Below are 19,597 nucleotides of genomic sequence, written 5' to 3' on the forward strand. Positions count from 1 at the left end.
GTCAATCTAGCCGATACGCTCTGCCAAGCGACCGTGGTCAAACCACGAGATCGAGGGGTGCCTAACACCTTCCCCTCGATCAACAGAATTCCTTAGCCGGAATCTCTGTTCGCAAACCAGTATTAAAGAGTAAAAACCATTTTGAAAAGGGATATCCATGGGTGACTCAGCACACCCGATTTATGACGAGTGGCGACTCTGAATTTTGATTGTTAAAAAATAATCCTTTTTCGAAAAAAAATTTCATCTTTTGTCACTATAATAATTAAAACCTTTTCGAACATTAATTTATAACCATATTTTTTTTGGATGTTGAAAAAGGGGTGTGACAGCTCTGGCGACTCTGTTGGGGACCCTGTATGAGAATTCGAGCTTATTTTTGAGTTGTATCGGCTTTGTTTGGCATTATGAGTGTATAAGCATTGTTTGTGATTATTGTTAGTGTTATTTTCACTTTTGTGCGTTTTCGTACTCTTTGCTTATAGTATTTATCCTATGTGTTACCGCTTTATATCTGTCATCATGAGTCCAACCCCCGGTCTTTTTTCTGCAACAAGTCCGTAGTACACGTGTTGTACACAACCTCTAGTTGAGTCACCCTTATTTTAGGGGGGTAGCCGTCGGTGTTATGGAGTAGGTAGAAAGCAAAGCAGCCACTATCGACCATACGCTCCCCCGAAAGCCTTGTTAGTGAACCACAACATAGGTCAGCCTTTAGGTCATGCTTATGTGCATCATACGGAAACCTAGCGGGACCCACATATCCCTTTGTAGGAGACTCACCTCTAAAGCATCTCTACGTGCTAACAGTTGCATCTTTAAGGGTAACGTGGTCATTTGACGAACTGATTTGAAAAAAAAAATTGTTAGGAGTAAGGTGCATAGGCAAAAACAAAAAAGAAAAAAAATAAGAAAAAGTGAGTCGAAAAGAATGAAAAAAAAAGAAGAGGAATGTCGTAGTTTATTTTAGAATTCTTTATGGCTTTTGTTCTTCACGATCCAAAAACTGAAAAAGATTTTTTTATGTTTTACATTTTTCTTCTCAAAGTACCGTAAATTCAAAAAAAAAAAAGTTTTGTTTGCCTTTTCTACTTATTTGTCAAAACCATAAATACCACAAAGATTTTTCTTCATAATTGGTGATGTCAGTGTCTAGCTGAAAGTCCAAAAAGTTTTTTTTTCGTTTGTTTTTGGTAGTGTCTCTTAAGTTAGGGTCAATTTATTAGCTAATCGTTAATTGTCCAATATGGATGAACTACGCATACCTGATTCCTTTTCCTTGGGTTGGGATACGTAGGCAACCCTCGGTGGGTCCGGTATTCTTCGTGTTGGCCTTTGTCTTAGTATTAGCCTAGGTCTCTCGCCCCGTAATCTAGAGTTTGTTTGCCAAGTAGACTGATTTCGCTCAGTACTTCTGTTCGGCAAATTGGAGTCATGAATGTGGTCTGTCCCATCGACATGTGTTTGCGTCAAAAATCCCAAGGGTTGAAAATCTTCTACTCCTGTCGAATTTTTGAGATAACGTCTTGTGTGTTATTACAGAATGGATTTGTCCACCAAGTCTAGAGTTCTGATGGTTGTCAAGGTGCCCAAAAAGTTAATCAAATGGTGGGAAATGTTTAACTATGTTGATCAGCAGAAATTGATTAAAATATTAGGTGATCTTACGGAACTTGTGCATGTTACCCATCGTCCAGATTTAATAGAGGCTTTGTTGACCTTTTGGGATCCAAGTAGTTTGGTGTTTAGGTTTGGGGAATGTGAAATGACTCCTACTTTGGCAGAAATATCTGATTTGTTGCATTTGCCCTATATCGAGAAGGATATGATCCGAGCACGAAATCATACTGGCGTGAGATTTTCGTAGTCTTGTGGTTTAAAAAGTAAGGGTATCCGTTTGGGTTGTTTAAGTGATTTGTGGGTTTCCTTAGATTTTTTGTTCGCTAGATTCGGGCCCTCGAAAGGTTTTGATTGCTTTTGGGATGAATTTCATGTGACTAAGGAGAAGTGGGAGAGAAAGCGTCTTGAAGTCTTCACCCTCGCTTTGTTAGGTACTTTAGTGTTTCCACTAGAAGAAAGACGTATTAATACCCGTTTGCAATCTGTGGTGATGGCCCTATTTCATAAGGATCAAAACGACAAGGGCGTTAATCAAAAGGGCAGGTTCACTCTTATACCCATGATCTTAACAGAAATATATAAGGCTTTAACCGAAGTGAAGGGGGGAAGGAGATTTTTTTAGGGCAGTAACCTGATATTGCAGTTATGGATGATGGAGCATTTGCATGCGCCTTCTTTAGTTAGACCAAACGTGTTAGATCATTGTATTCCCAATCGAGTGAAAGTCATGGACTCTAGGTTGCGTTTGGATAAATTCTCGCTACCCGTAAGAGTCGAGGCTTGGATTAAATTTCTTGAGTCAAGAACCAGGGATAACATTTTGTGGACTTATCTGTGGCTTCTACCAAAGATAATATTGTTGGGTTGTCAGACGCGGCTCCTTTTAGTTATGTTGGGGCTCAATTGCACTAGACCATACAGTCCTTCTAGGGTAATGCGCCAGTTGGGTAAGCTGCAAGACGTGCCACCAACAGTGGATCTTCTGAAGGATGTTGAGTACTTCAAGGACCAAACCTTAGGTGATAGAAAGTACGAGCAGTTTTGGAAGCATGCAACAAAGCTAGGTGTGGACACACTCAAAGAAAGTTTGGATAATTCGGGCCACAATCAGGGATATGAGGTCTGGCTTCAATCTATCCCTCGGGGTATCAGTCAACCCTTACCAGCGCAACTTAGTGAGAGAATACAGGAAGAATGCATAGTAGACGACCATCAGGATGAAAGTGTAGGGTCCAAAGTGGAAACACTGAGAGTTCAGTTAACAGATTTGTTCAAGACGGTAGAAAGGTATCAGAATAATCTTTCCAAGTGCACTCCTCATGAGGTAGGAATATGGGCCCGAAGCTTCTTCCCCAATATCAGGGTGTCTTTACAGGATATGCTACAAATTTTAAATGAGAGAAAGAGAACTTCACAGGCAGGTCCATCTCAGCCAGGGTCATCACGCAGAGCACCAGTCGGAAAGAGCATTTCTTATCTTTATTCAGTTTGAGTCTTTTATGTGTCTGTCATTGTAGGGTGGTGTCTACTTTAAGTCGAAGTCAAGTTATTTTTGGTATTAGGGTCTTTATTAGTAATTTCACGTATGTAGTCTTAGGGATCTAGAATGTTGTTTCGTATTTGTTGTTTAGTTTTAAAGTGGTCCTAAATTCTTTGTATATTTTGTTGTTTCTTTCGGCAAAATGTTATGTTGTTACGTCTTTCCTTTGTTTGTTTATTTTGGTAGCCATTGACTACTTCACAAAGTGGGCAAAAGTAGTAACTTTCAAGTCAGTGACAAAGAAGGTTGTGGTAGATTTTGTTCATGCCAATATCATTTGTAGATTTGGAATTTCTAAGATGATCATTACAGACAATGCTGCCAATCTCAATAGTCATTTGATGCAAGAAGTATGTCAATAATTTAAGATCGCGCATCGAAATTCTACTCCATATCGCCCAAAGGCCAATGGTGCTGTAGAAGCCGCCAATAAGAATATAAAAAAGATACTGCGAAAAATGGTACAAGGGTCTAGACAGTGGCATGAAAAGTTGTCGTTTGCATTGCTGGGTTATCGCACCACTGTTCGTACTTCAACAGGGGAAACTCCATATTTATTGGTGTATGGGATAGAAGCAGTCATCCCTGCAGAAGTTGAAATTCCCTCTCTTCGATTCATTGTAGAAGTAGAGATTGATGATGACGAATGGGTAAAAACCCGAATGGAACATTTGAGTTTGATTAAGGAAAAAAAGCTAACGTCTGTGTGTCATGGCCAGTTGTATCAGAGAAGGATGGCTCGAGCGTATAACAAAAAGGTCCGTCTCAGGAATTTTGAAGTTAGTCAGTTGGTATTGAGACGTATCCTTCCTCACCAGGTTGAAGCGAAAGGCAAGTTCTCCCCTAACTGGCAAGGTTCCTTTGTTGTAAAGAAAGTGTTGCTCAATGGAGCCTTATATTTGACAGATATTGAAGGCAAAATGGCAGAAATGGCTATCAATGCAGATGCGGTCAAAAGATATTATGTATGGTATTTGATCCTTTGTTGATTTTATTGCATGTTTAGTACTTGCATTTTTGAAGATTGACATGATGAAGGCATTTTGTTCTTCTATCCAAACATTGTGTCATCCTTTGTTTACCCGTTTGAGCTTCATTTTATTTTTCTTTCATATCCCTCTTTCAGAATCAAAATAGAGTCAAAAATAAATGTCAAGAAAATAAGAATAAAAGAAAGAGTTCGAAAATAAAAGAAAAATCAAATCCAAACAAAGAACAAGTTGATGGAACTACGTGCGACCTGATTCTCCTCTCTCAGGAGTGAGATACGTAGGCTACCCTATTTCGGGCTCGGTCCAACCAAATAAAGATCTAAGATTCACCCAGTCAACAAATCTGGGGCATGAGTTAATGTGTTGTTTGAGTCGATTCCAAAAGTTGTAAGTCCCACCCCCACTTCAAGTATCATTTGAGCCCCTTACCATCTTTTCTAACGTTAACCAAAAGCCAAGTTACAACCAAAGGAAGTCCTTCAGATCAATTTTCGATAATGTTAAGGCTAAGCATGCAATGGATATGATGATACATTATGAAGTACCACTTGTCTCCCTCAGTATAAGAAATCAGGAAAGAAATACAAAAATGAGAGAGTCTTATTGGTGAAAACCCCCGTGGGCATCATAAGGCGATGGTGAGTTGAGAGAAATGAAAATGAGAGAGTCTTATTGGTGAAAACCTTTGCAGGCACCATAAGGCGATGGTGAGTGGAGAGAAATAAAAATGAGAGAGTCTTATTGGTGAAAACCCTCACGAGCACCGTAAGGCGATGGAGAGTTCAAGAGAAAAGTGAAAAGTGAGAAGAAAGAGATTTGTTGGCAAAAGTCTTTTAAGATGTCGTCAATCGAATGTGATGTATGAGTCCAATTGATTTGAAGAAGCGGTTCAGCAGCAAAAGGTACGAACTCAACAACAAATGGGGAGTCTGGATAGGAAGATCAGACAGCTCAATCCAAAATGCATGTCATACTCATTGGAGTTGGTTGTCGTATTCAGATAAGTTTTCTTTTTGAATATGGGACATTGCCCTTTTCTTTCATTTACATATTCATGCATTTTGTCTTTTTATGTCATTTATCAAAATAAAAGTCACCATCATTTCTTTACATTTTAAGTCAAGTCTGTGTCAAAACAAGCGAGAAAGGATTTCAAAATTTACTACCAGTCTTTCCAATTATACGAGTAAAAGCCAAGGAACAGCACAGGAAATAAATATGATCATAATTCAACACGAAACAAAGGAAGTCTATCAACCGACAGGCTGTTGGATTCGTGGAAGCATTCAGATTTGGGAAAAGGGTGCACCTTAGAGGCATGGTAAAATGGAAACCCATTGTTCGAGTCAAAACTCACTTCCCTCAATCTGGATCCGGGTCAATGATGCGGAAAGACAAGGCAAGTGTTAGCGATTTGGGAACAAAGATGAAAGGAACGAGTGTTGGACAGATACCTGAGAAGCCAAGATCTGCAAGCCACCACTAAGTTTTTAACTGACAAATTTTCTTTGTTGATATAGGGGCAAATTCGCTTCACTTAATTCAGCTATCATTGGAAATGCACATCCATGAGATTTTACTTCTGTTCAGGACCCTCCTGAAAAATGGTATTTTACTTACTGTTCAGGACCCTCCTGAAAAATGGGATTTTACTTTCTGTTCAGGACCCTCCTGAAAAAATGGGATTTTACTTTATGTTCAGGACCCTCCTGAAAAATGGGATTTTACTTTATGTTCAGGACCCTCCTGAAAAATGGAAATTTACTTTCAGTTCAGGACCCTCCTGAAAAATGAGATTTCACTTTATGTTCAGGACCCTCCTGAAAAATGGGATTTCACTTTATGTTCAGGACCCTCCTAAAAAATGAGATTTTACTTTCTGTTTAGGACCCTCCTGAAAAACGGGATTTTACTTTCTGTTCAGGACCCTCCTAAAAACGGAATTTTACTTTATGTTCAGAACCCTCCTGAAAAATAGGATTTTACTTTATGTTCAGGACCCTCCTGAAAAATGGCATTTTACTTTATGTTCGGGACCCTCCTGAAAAATGAGAATCTACTTTCAGTTCAGGACCCTCCTGAAAAATGGGATTTCACTTTATGTTCAGGACCCTCTTGAAAAATGAGAATTTACTTTCAGTTCAGGACCCTCCTGAAAAATGGGATTTCACTTTATGTTCAGGCCCCTCCTGAAAAATGGGATTTTACTTTCTGTTCAAAACCCTCCTAAAAAATGGGATTTTACTTTCTGTTCAGGACCCTCCTGGAAAAATGGGATTTTACTTTATGTTCAGGACTCTCCTGAAAAATGGGATTTTACTTTCTGTTCAGGACCCTCTTAAAAACGGGATTTTACTTTATGTTCAGGACCCTCCTGAAAAATAGGAATTTAGTTTATGTTCAAGTCCCTCCTGAAAAATGGGACTTTACTTGCTGTTCAGGACTTTCCTGGAAAACAGGACAACACTTTCAAAAATGAAATACCACTTTATTATAATTCTTGTTTGGGATAATTTTCGTTCTAGTTTTAATTTTGGGTTTCAGGAGCCCGCCTGAAGAACAGGGTGATGAACTACCAAGTCAGGAGCCCTCTTGGAGAATAGGGTAAAGAAATGAAAAGTCATGCAACAAAGCGAAGTAATTGAAAGCCAAGCAACAAGTTGAAAGAAATTGCAAGTCAGGAGCCCGCCTGAAGAATAGGGTGATGAGAGTCGAGTCATGAGCCAACAGAAGTTGTATAAATAGGATTTTGTAATTTCATTTATGTTTTAACTTGTTAAATTTTCATTTTTTGATGTAATGACAGAGCCGCAGATCGGAAACTCGATGGAACCTCACTCGACTCTCCAACTCGGTATAGTCCATCTTTTTCCAAAAGTTGAGATACTTGTCACTCGATCCTTTCATAATGTGAGTAGGTGGGATGTCTTAAGTCAAAACTCGGTTGTCCTTCTTCCTTTTGTTTCTTTCTTTGGATAACGGTCGGGTCAAAATTTGGTCTCGCTGTCTACTTCTTTGTCTGAAAACACTTCATGTTTGCATTCAAAGGGGGCATGGTGTAGACACCTAATTTCGTCCCTCCCAGATGTCGTTTTACCCATTTTTACCTTATCCTACCGTGTACCCTCACCTGTGTGATAATCCCTCCACAAATAACAAAAATAACAATCCCCTAACTTATTTTGTCTTACTAGCAACCTACCCAAACAAAAAAAGACACCTAACCCTTATCCCTCCAATTAAAAAACACCACCTACCCTATCCTAACAAACTCTACCCCACCTCACCACTACTCCCCACCCCCATGTGACCCCACCTACCTCACCACTACCCCACCCTCACCTCATATATACACACACAAAGGGATATATTCATGGGAGATTTTTCATTTTGAAAAAAGAGGGGAGATAATTCCATTAATAAAAAAAAAGGGGCAGGATTCCATTTTTCTTTCTTCCTCACGATTCACAGATTACACAGAGTAGATCCTCAATTTTTCTTGCACAAGAATTCATTCACACTCAGACCAAGATACATACGCACAACATTTTTGAATCCCCATTTTCAGGCCTTTGACAGGACCTCAGCATACAAAAAAAAAATAAGAAGAACACGCGCACACTAATGTTGATGCACAACAATCAGTAGCAAGAACAGAGGGAAATTGAGGTAAGAGGTTGTTGAGGACTTCATCTTTCTTCTCCTTTTCTGCTGTTGCGCACACATATAGAGGGCAGAGAGTTGTGAGAGAGTGATAGAGAGCTGCGAGAGAGTGACAGAAAGCTGCGAGAGAGGGAGAGATGGTGAGAAAAGAGCAAAAATCGATCAAGGGAAAGAAACGGGCACTGGTTTGACCATTTGCGGTGAGTCTCTCGTCGGAGAATCATCAAAATCTAGCTAGAAAGCTCCGGCGATTGCTGTTGCGGCAAAACTCGTAGGAAAATAGTCATGTCAACCTGGTTCCAGATCCAAGACCAATAGCCACCTTCATCTACTCCGGCGAGATTTGGTTAACTCCGGCGAAATTTGCCGAAAAACGGTACCATCAGCTCAATTCCGATCTAAAAATCACGTTTCTTAGTGGAACGAATTGGGCTTTAAGTGTTTGTCTGCTCCTTTGTGATTTTTTTTTGAGTTCGAATCGGATTTTGGGTATTGCTTTGAACTGATTTTTAATTGATTTGGAGAGTCGAGATTTTAGTACTCGTTAAGGTTATTGGACGCGGATTCTATCGAATTTAATCGAAATAATACATCAATTTTGAAAGAGACATTGAGGTCCAATTCTATCTTCTCTCTCTTTAATTTTTACGTGAATGAGAATGATTTGTTGTTTGATGTGTTTTGAATCGTTGTTGTGTGTTGGTTGATGTTGGTTGATGTTGGTTTTGGATTTTGAAAAATGATTTGATAATCGAAGCGTGTGTTAATCATTGATTGATCACGAATTTGGGACGAATTAAAAAATTGATAAAAAGGATGACTATAGATCGATTTAGGTTTATTGTTGTTTTTGTTTAATTCAGAATAAATATCATGTTCTGAAATGAGGATCGGTAAGCAAATCATAGGCTTTGGGTAGGCAAAGTTTAGGACTCTTGGTGATTTGTTGAATGTGTGAATATTTGGTGGTTGTTTCTTTCTATTTTACCGCACAAGATTGAGAAATGTATTCATTTTATCGGGGAATGCCCCGAGATCTTATGTACTTATTCACCGGGGAATGCCCCGACGTATCATGTTGGCGGAAAATGATCGTGATGAAGGCCCGCGGCATCGGGTAAGACATTGGAGTTTAGTCTAGATTTAGTTTAGAATAGGATTTATATTTTCGTATTTTTTTATTTTTTTATTTTTTGGACTGTATAATTGGACTGGACTTTACATTTTGGATTGTTTTCGTTTTGTTTGATTATTTTGCATGCTTTTTGTGTGGTTTATACATTTCTTAATGTCAATCTAGCCGATACGCTCTGCCAAGCGACCGTGGTCAAACCACGGGATCGAGGGGTGCCTAACACCTTCCCCTCGGTCAACAGAATTCCTTAACCGGAATCTCTGTTCGCAAACCAGTATTAAAGAGTCAAAACCATTTTGAAAAAGGATATCCATGGGTGACTCGGCACACCCGATTTATGCCGGGTGGCGACTCTGAATTTTGATTGTTAAAAAATAATCCTTTTTCGAAACAAATTTTCATCTTTTGTCACTTTAATAATTAAAACCCTTTCGAACATTAATTTATAACCATATTTTTTTTGAATGTTGAAAAAGGGGTGTGACACTTCGGGGCATTACCCAACAAATGAATACAATATCAATTTCATGCGATAAACTAAAAACTTCCAACACATTCAATATTCCACGTATTCAAACAAATATCACTCCTAGAATTGCCTGCCCAAACCTACATTGACCTATCCATTTCAACGTATCATAATACTATCACGTTTCATATCAACAATCAATTAAAATTGATCCGAATCTAATCTTTTCGCCAATTTTTAATTCCACCCCCAACTTCCTTTTTATTAATCACCATTAAAACATGATCAAATTAATTCATTAGACTACCGAAATCGAATTACCAAGCATCATGATCATAACATCAACAACATCAAATCATTACAATCACCCAGCACGTAATCATAGCAATTTCAACAAAGTAAAATAAAGAAAGAACGGGAGTAAGGAGATGGACCTCAAGAGCTTTCGATTGATTTTTGTAAGAGAAATAAGAGTCGTCTCGAAACCTCAAAGAATACCAAAATTCAACCTATGATCCAGCTCCAACCCGATAACCTTCGAAATCCTATCTGAAACCCCGAAACCAAAACAGTAACCAAGTTTCCCAAAACTAGTACGAAAACCCACGAAGAATACCCAACAAGCCAAAACGAGACGCAAATTCAAACAGAATAGCGACAAAAAACCTGTTTCGGATCAAATTTAAGAAAATGAGATCAATTATGTCTTTTTTTTTTTCGATGGACGCGTCGAAACAGTAACGGAGAAACGTTGGGTGTTTTCTGGTGGGGTTTTTGCCTGAAAATCGAGAGATACGTCGAGATGTGAGGGTTACGGGACTGGGTGAGGTCTGTTCAGTTAACCGGAGTTAATTCCGGAGAACAATTTTTCTGGACACTTTAGAAAAAACTACCAGAGAACTTGAATCCCAACCGAAATCCACTGACCATCTCACCGATTTCTTTTTCCCATTCCAATCACCCTTTTTGTCTCTCTTTTTATGATTTTTCTCTCTCTCGATCTCCCACTCTCTCTGTGTTTCTGTCCCACACAATCTCTCACTCTCGACCTCTCTCGATCTGTGTGTGTTTTTGGTGTACAGTGAGAATGGTGAGGTTTTCGTATGTGTGTATTAAGTAAGGGAGAGTGAGAGTCCATGAGGAGTATGTCATTTTCCTGGTGGAGAAGATGATTTTTTCTACCCCTGGTATTTTCTGTTTTTGTGTATATATCAATTGGTCCATTTTTGTTGATAGAAAATTGGGGACTAAGTGAATGAGGGGAGGAGGTAGCCTAGGGGTAGGTAGAGGTAGCATAGGTGGGATAAAGGTAGGGTGTGGGATGGTGAGGTGTTCTAATTTTAATTGAAGAGGTTTTTAGGATGAAATAAAATTTGTTAGGATAAAAGAATCTCAAGTATTAGGTATTTGATTGAAATTTGTTATTATTTTTTTTTTTTTTTGTATTTTTGTGGGGAATATTAGATGGGTGAGGGTTCGTGGTAAGAAGAGGTAAAAATGAAAAAATTGGATTTCAGAAGGGATAAAATTAGGTGTCTACAAACATAAATAAATCAAAATGACTAACAAGATAAACCTAGACATTCTTTTTCTCTTGAATTTTTTTAAAAATGGCAAATATAACAAATTAGCAAATGAGAAGTTTGAATAGATGATTTAACTAAACTGAAATTAATCTTACATTAGCCATTTTGCTCTCCACAGCTTTCCATCCCCCCAACCCCAACCCCAACCCCAACCCCAACCCCAACTCCACCCTCTTTTCTTCCTCTGCTACCATCCACTCCTCCTGCCTCACCTAATTCCCCTCCTCTTTAATTCTCAGCTTCTCTTTTAGACCCCCTCCCCTCTTCCCCCCTCCAAAAAAAAAAATATATAAAGTAAAAGTTGTTAAGATTTAATATTTGTTTTATATCATATTTCCACTTCCTGCTTATATCTTTTGTTTTGTTGTGTCTCTGTGCTTAATTTCTTATTTGAAATCAATTTTCGATACAAAAAATCATACTTTTAATTAATTTTAAAATGAAATTGACCTTGGGTCAGGTGTTTTTTAACATTAAAATTCGGAAAAATGCAACCGACATTCAGAAGTATTTTTTAGCGCAAAAATGAGCTCGAGCATTGTAAAGGATCATAAATTTCTAGGCTTACAATTTTAACAGTTATGGGATTATTACGGAGTAGGTTGTAAGATATGTTATTTTTGCTTTGTTTGTGGTGTATGTATCTTCATGGTATAAAAATTCAATTTCTTTTGTCAGTTTTACTCTTTTTAATGATAAATTTGATGGAGTAGTGATTTACAGTGGAAAATTTTTAGTTAAAGTGATTTTATTAGTACAAAATAATGTTAAAGACTTCACTATAATTTCTGATAGTTGAATCATGAATGGGCCGTAGAAACGAGCTTAGATCAATTGTTTGTGATGACATTTAGATGAATAACAGATTATTGTTATCTCTTTAATAATATATGTACTTTTCATATAGATAAAGTCCGACATTTCACAAAAAATTAATACTAATATGCTTTTCATAGAGATAAAGTTTGACATGTTAGAAAAAATTATAATATGCTATCCATAGATTAGAGATGGAATTCTAAACGACCCAAGTTCCTAAACACAAATAGAGTACATAATATTATAATTGACCTCGGGTTAGGTGTACTTAACGCCAAAATTTGAAAAATGCAAACTAATCTCAAAAGTCGGTTTTTTCTTGAAAAAATAAATTTGAAGAACATCGTACAACGTAATTAAAGGTATAATTTACTAGTTAATGAAGTAGTTGAGAATCATAAAGTTTCAAGTTTAAATCTCAGTATAAATAAAAACACTAGGTGATTTCTAGGTGAGTGATTCTAGTTCTACTATTCAAAATAAAGTTAAAAGATGTTTCTATATAATTCCTCACAGTTTAATGACCACTAACATCAAGCTCTCTGATGTTTGGAACAAATCTCTGGAACATCAGCAGTGTGCAACTTGAAATGCCTCAAAGTACCATTGACAACATCAATGCCTCCTGCTACCCTAACCATAGAGTTACGAAAGAGTACCTACCAGTACCTTGAGGCCAAAATCAATACCTATGAAATCCTAGCCTAAGGAATTTCAGTTGGACTTGGAAGCTCAACAACCCTTCTAAGATTAAGTACTTCATCCAGCTATGGCCTAACAAACTCCCCAACAATGCCCTCCTAAGCCATAGAGGGATCAATATCTCTTCCAATTGCAAAATCGATTAACTAAAAACCGATAATAAATAGTTCATATTTTATTGGTCATTCAGTTATCAATTTAGGGTATTTACAAACTCATAAACTTAATCAATTTAGCTCAATACCTTAGAATTCAAATGGGATAGAGAGTTTTTATTAATTCAACTGGGTATTATCAATACAAAACACCAATTTCAGTACAAGTGTAATGTTACAGACATACATTGATAAAATTTAGTAACATATAGAGTAATTAAAAAAGAACTAAAGAGCGACTTTAGAATCACCAGTACGTCGGAAATAAGCGCTCCACAGGGATATCATTACGAAATCTACATCTATCAGTGCAATAATCATACACCAAATAATAATTCCTAACCCATTTGAGCCATCTTCTTTGACTCCATGGTAGAGAATCCAATACTCCATGGTAGAGAATCGAATTCTGCTTTATTCCACCAATTTATTTTACTCGCTGTTCCGCAAAATCTTGTAATTCCGACATCGGAAACGCAAGCATCAATCATATGGCCTCCAAATGTGGCCACAAATGGTGCTTTGGACCAATCGATTTTGGTTTTACCACCATTTGTTGCCCAAGATTCTCCGTTCCATATGCTGATAATCAGTTCCAACGGTTGAGTAAGTGGATACTAGCTCCTTTATCCGCGTGGTTTTTATAAGTTCTAGTTGGTATCCAATCAATCATAAACCTGTACAAAAAAGAATAAAAGATAAATATGGTCTGTAATATAGTTCATACACAAATTATGTAATAGAAATGAAAAGAATGAAAACCCCATTTGAGGCCTCCTTCGTATCATTTTTAGTCCCAAGTGATCCAAGAGTAGTTAGAGTTACAATTAAGAGTCCTATTTATTTTTTTTTCAACATAAATATTCCTTTCGTTTCGTTTTAAGTTGATTCTCTTTCAAAAAATATTTGTTTTAATTTAATTGTTCATTTTATTATATTTTTCCAATGCCACCCTTCACATTAAATGAATAAAAAAAATGTATTTACTCAAATTTGTATTTTCAAAGTATAATTAATAAGACTACTTTTATAAAATAAAACCTTAATTAATAATTTCTTAATGAAATATCAAATTAATAAGAACAACTAATATGAAACGAGGAAGTAAGACACTTAATTGTAACTCCTATTTATAACGTTGGAAAATTTGTACTCAAAAAAATCAAAGTCCGTGCCACTTTGAAATTGTGACGCATAAGCTCTGTGACACCTTAAAATGGCTAAGCACAAGCTCCATGCCACTTCAATAATAATGTGGCAGCTCACTGTTTCAGTTTTCAGCCCGCAATTAATCTCCAACAGTCCCCCTGGTCCGTGCCAGGCTAAGGGTGTTGAGTTGGACTGTTTTGACAGACAAATCACTCCCATCCATATACTATTATATTATAAATTCTTAAAAGATAACGTAAGTCAATAAAACCCTTACACTAAGGGTGGAAGTCCTTCGTGATGATGAACTCAGAATTTAAAAATATTTAAAATTAAAAAAATAAAAAATCACCTTAATGAAGTTCGAACTTAAGGGCTCCTTCCAATGATGCATTGTGATCAATCCAAATGTCATTGCATCCAACAAACTTTTTGTTATAGTTGGGTGTTTTTATATGTTTTATACCTATTTTCATATATTTTCTATTTAACTTTACCTATTTCACATCGAGTTTAATGGGTGCCGAAGCACTCCAAATTTCTACATTGGTCCGCCACTGCCTCCGTTGGATCAAACCACAAATGAATTTCCTGTTCCCTCTCACCAATTCCACCAACGAACACATTGGTTTGAAGGATTATCAGTTTTCCAGCAATATTCCGAGGAATTCGAAATCAACCTCGTCACGATATTTTTGATATGAATATAACTACAAAAATAAACCAAATTCATTAAAAATAAATTAATTAATAAAGTGATTAAAGTACAAGAAATTTTAATTTTATAATTGTATACATAAAACGCTACTACTGTGCCGGCTGAATTTCCCGGTATCAATTTGATCTTTATATCAAATTGACCGAATAAAAAATTATTTTTCGAAGTCATCGCCGAACCTGAACAAGTTAATACGAATAAACATAGAAAATGTTAGCCAAGTATATTTTCGTATGATAAAAAAGAGAAGAAGCTATGAAATGTTGTAAAAAATAATTTATATTTACCGGATTCCTTGTCCAGCGTCATACTTCTAGTAAGGCCATCCGCCGACGTGTTCGCATGACTTGGAGACCATATTATTTTGAAATCTTTATCAAAATCACCGGTCGAAATTTCGGACCCTGATATACCATAACATAAAAAATCAAAACGATGGCTAACTACATAAACTTAGACATTTTTTTTTCTCTTGAAAATTTTGAACGTGGCTAATACTAGAGATTGAGAATGAGAAGATTTGGATACACAATTCAACTGAGCTGAAGCTATCTTATATAACTACATATCTCCTCCACACCTTCCCTTCCTCCTCCATCACGTTCCCCTCCACCTCACCTAATTCCCTCCTCTTCTTTAGTTCTCATCTTCTTCCTTTAATATTTGCTCCGTGCAGTCGACTCAACGAATTTGATGGCCTAAAGTCAAATTTTAATCAGAGGTTTCAAATATATTCAATAAAATTAGCTTTTGTGCATCACACATGTATCTCATGTGCCACTCGTGCATGTTGTGTAATGTACGTGTATCTTATGTGATTTACATCCATCTTATGTGCATTTTGTGCGCTATACATGTATTCTGTTGTCAATTAATTAAAAAAAAAACTAGCAATTTAATTTGCAATTTAACTCATTATTTTCATATTTCTCGTTCTTCAATATCATGCCTTTTGTTCCGTAGAATTAGTTGAGGTGCATGATAGCTAGTTTAGTTTGGATACCACAAATATCCAAAAATATCTTGTTTTTTGTAATGCCATGCATGTAGACGTGTTTACATGATATGGAGTAGAAACTTTAAAAGCTCAACCACACCAACCTTTCTTTATTTTTTATCCCCACCGCCCACCCAAATATATACAGATTTGTCTTAAATTCTAATTTAACAGGCCTAGTTAAGTTCACTAATCACTACTATTATTTGACCGTAGGTCACTCTCTCGGCATTAATTTCCCTCCTCCCTCACCTTCCCTTCCTTCCTCCTCTCTCACCTAATTTGTATATTTTGTATCATAATACAAAGTGTCATATATTAAGGATTTGAAGATCGTGGATGCTCGTGTTTTTTAACATAAAGATGCTAGTCAAGAAGAATTTTTTCCTACAAACTTACTAATTTTTTTATTGTTTAGATAGTAAGTGAAAAACAAAAGAAAAATGAAAGTGGAAAAACAGCAAAGAAAAAATAAGTAAAAATTCAGTGAAAAGGAGAATAAAAAACAGTTCTTCCTCTTTTAATAAAAAAAAATATATATGCTGGTGGTACTAGGATTCGAACACTAGTTCTCTAGTATTAAGACACTTAACTACCACGTCACTGCCAAAGGACCTATAAGCCATTTTCGTAAGTGGATGCTCGTGAATAGTATATGTATAATATTACTTACCAGAATTTTCTATATACGAAATTACCATTGAAGTCAATATTTGTTGAGTAGATATTTTAATTTGTAAAGTGTCAGATTTATACGAATTATTTACTATTTTTTTTAACTTTGTTGAGTCAAGAAGCTTAATGATTGACTGGATAATTTATTTCATCTCAATTTTATGTCAGATTGGTTTAATTATATATTACAAGAATGTTTTGATTTTAAATTTTAAAAATTATACAAATACATAAGTTATGTTTTCAATATTAAGAAAAATTTCAACTCCCTAAACATATTACAAAAATCTCACATATACATAGAATGTTATTTATATGTCGGTTATGTTATGTATATTAATAGGGAGAGATTAAAGTAATTAAAAAAGTGGGAAAGAGTGTAATTACTTTTAAAAGGTTGATATTTATGTTATTTATACTTTTAAAATTAGCGATCTGTTAACATTTTGGCTACAACTGAAATACACAGATGTTCCTTTTAAATACATTTAGCCGCTCAAATCTTAGCCCAATCCGCAATACATTTTAGCCGCTCAGATCTTAGCCGAATCCGCAGGCCAACATATTCGTCTAACTCGAGGACCCGGCCCATTATATTTTAGCCCAATCATCTGTGCACCGATTTATTTATATATGCTTTTATTATTGTCAGAGATATATCATAAGGGGAGCATAATGCTATTAGCGCGTCTTACTTTTGATTCCCTCCAAGAAAGACCAATTAATTTGTATATTATGTGTAAGCTTGAAATAAGTGCTTTGTACTCATGTATTGCACTATTCTATTATAATTGATGTAAGAGCTGTTTTGGAGTCGAATCCTGAAAAGGGATCGTTTTTTATGTTGGAAAAATTACCTATTTGAGTATTTTTCATAAAATGTTTACTACTTTTAAATATAGCTATTTATTATCTAGATATATATATTTAAAAAATATTTACCATCTATAGCAATTGTCTTATGTATTAAAAGTGAATTATGTATTCAATATAGATGTATATAGAAGTTTATTAAAATGTATTGTATTTGTTTTGGCTTAAAAAATATTATATATTAAAAATAAATTACGCATGTAATATAGATGTATTACACTATATACTAAAAGTTATGTGTGCAATATAGATGTATTATAAGTCTTTGAAGTGTATTGCATTTGTTTTGATAAAAATTCTACACTAGTTATGTATTAGAAGTGAATTGTGTATGTATTAAAAGTAGGTGAAGGACAGAAATGACACTTCGGATCAAACTATTTTCACGAAAATGACCATGAAATTTAAATTTCACTTTCTAGCCACTTCAATTTGCTGGCTTGTTTTATACCGATTCTCTACATATCTTATACATATAAATATTCTATACGAAAATTATATAGTTTCGATACACAATTTATAAAATAATTGTATATTTTTTTTTACATATTTTATACAACAATTATATAATTTGTATGCACTTCCTATATATATTTTTATATATATTTTATACATATACATATTTGATAGAACTATACAAATTTTATGCATATATCTTATATAGATACATATTCTATATAATAATTATACCATTTTTATATAATTATATTTAATTATTATTTTAAATAACTAAAAAAAAGCAGAATATTTTTCAATTATAAATTTTATAGCAAAAAAAAAAAGAAATATTTTTAAAAAGGTCAAATGATCCAAGTTGAAAATTGTATCAGTATTGTATATGACCCGTATCAATATGTTACATAAACTCTATCTGAACTACAGAGTCAACATGACCCAAATTGAGAAATGGCTATAAAGTGAAAACACTTTATCCGACTGATCATTTTTTGGCAAGATATCAAATTTGAGCTATTTATTTTTAAAATGATCATGTGGTGTCTTTTTTCCTTAAAATTATACAAATATAACTGATAAATATTTTTTAAATATGATATATTTAGATAAATTTCTCTTTTATGTTTTAACCTTTTTGGACGCGGATGCAGGTTTAATTTGTTAGGCACGAAATGAATACAAAAGTGTGGTGAAGCTACAGAGCATTCGAATACAATCGTGCAAATATCTTATATAAAAAAATTGTGACGTATCTCGATATCAAATATTGATATTAATATTATCACGGCTATTTAAAAATAACACAATTATTTTGTCAATACAGAAAATTGATCATTTTTTTAGTATGAAATGCCAATGATATACCCCCCGGATATAGAGGGTAATTCCTACAAAATTGAGTGTTCCTAAAGGAAAAATAGCTGAAAATTTCTCTTCAACAGATCACTCGCTCTTGCTAATAGGATTGGGAAAAATGGCGAGATGAAAGAGTAGAGAGAGAATTTCTGTAATTCTTTTATCAAAACTGATTACAACTGAATTTCCAACACAACTAATAAGCAAAACAGAAACAGGGAATTGGAGAGGGAAAGTTAGTTACAACCGTTTATGGAAGGCGCGTGGGACCACGAGCCTAACTAAATTTTAAAAACTAACTGCTTAGCTGATTGTTCTTTTATATCTCAACACATTCCCACTATTGTATTACAATGGGTTAGACACATAACAATACCCCACCCTTAAAAACAATCCTTGTCCTCAAGGATTGAACTGAGGAAACTGGTGAGTGAATTTTGCAAGATCCATCCAAGAGTTGTCTTCCGGTGCAACATTCAACCACTTGACCAAGACTTGAGTTCCAGCTTCCCTCGCTTCTGATATACTCTTCTATCCAAAATGGATTTCGGGACTAGTAAAAAGTGGCCTAAGTCAGTGTGAACAATAGGCAAGGTAGGAGTGGCTACCTTAGACCCAAGTTTCCTTTTGAGTCGAGAAATGTGAAATGTAGGATGAATCTTAGAACTAGCAGGTAGATCCAAAGTGTAGGCCACAACACCAACTTTAGCAGTGATAAAAAAAGGGACCAAAAAACTTGGCAGATAACTTTTGAAAAGAGTGATCCTTCAAAGAATGTTGTCTGTAAGGTTGAAGTTTAACATAAACCCAATCTTCAACTGAGTAAGACCTATCAGTTCTGCGTTTGTCAGCCTGCATCTTCATTCTGTTTTGAGCTTGGCTCAAGTGAAACTTTAAACACCTTATAATGGCTTCTCTAGCATGTAAGCTCCTATCAACCATGTCTAGCTGAGAATCAAATGGTAAGTAGGGAAGTAAGGGAGGAGGCTTTTGACCCATAAACAACCTCATAAGGTGTTATGTGAATAGAGGAATGATAGGAGGTGTTGTACAACCACTCCGCAAGTGACAACCAATAAGGCCATTCCTTGGGTTTGTCAAAGGTCATACACCTCAAATAAGACTCCAAACACCTGTTAACAACCTCAATTTGGCCATCAGTTTATGGATGGTATGCTGAGGATGTGAGCAAG

General features: G+C 35.6%; 1 pseudogene; it reads right to left on the reverse strand.

The window, feature by feature from the left end:
* Positions 1-12,771: 12,771 nt before the first annotated feature.
* Positions 12,772-19,346, reverse strand: LOC107840156 (annotated as a pseudogene).
* Between the last annotated feature and the right edge of the window lie 251 nt (positions 19,347-19,597).

Source organism: Capsicum annuum, chromosome 8 (genome assembly GCF_002878395.1).
Source record: "Capsicum annuum cultivar UCD-10X-F1 chromosome 8, UCD10Xv1.1, whole genome shotgun sequence".
Taxonomy (NCBI): domain Eukaryota; kingdom Viridiplantae; phylum Streptophyta; class Magnoliopsida; order Solanales; family Solanaceae; genus Capsicum; species Capsicum annuum.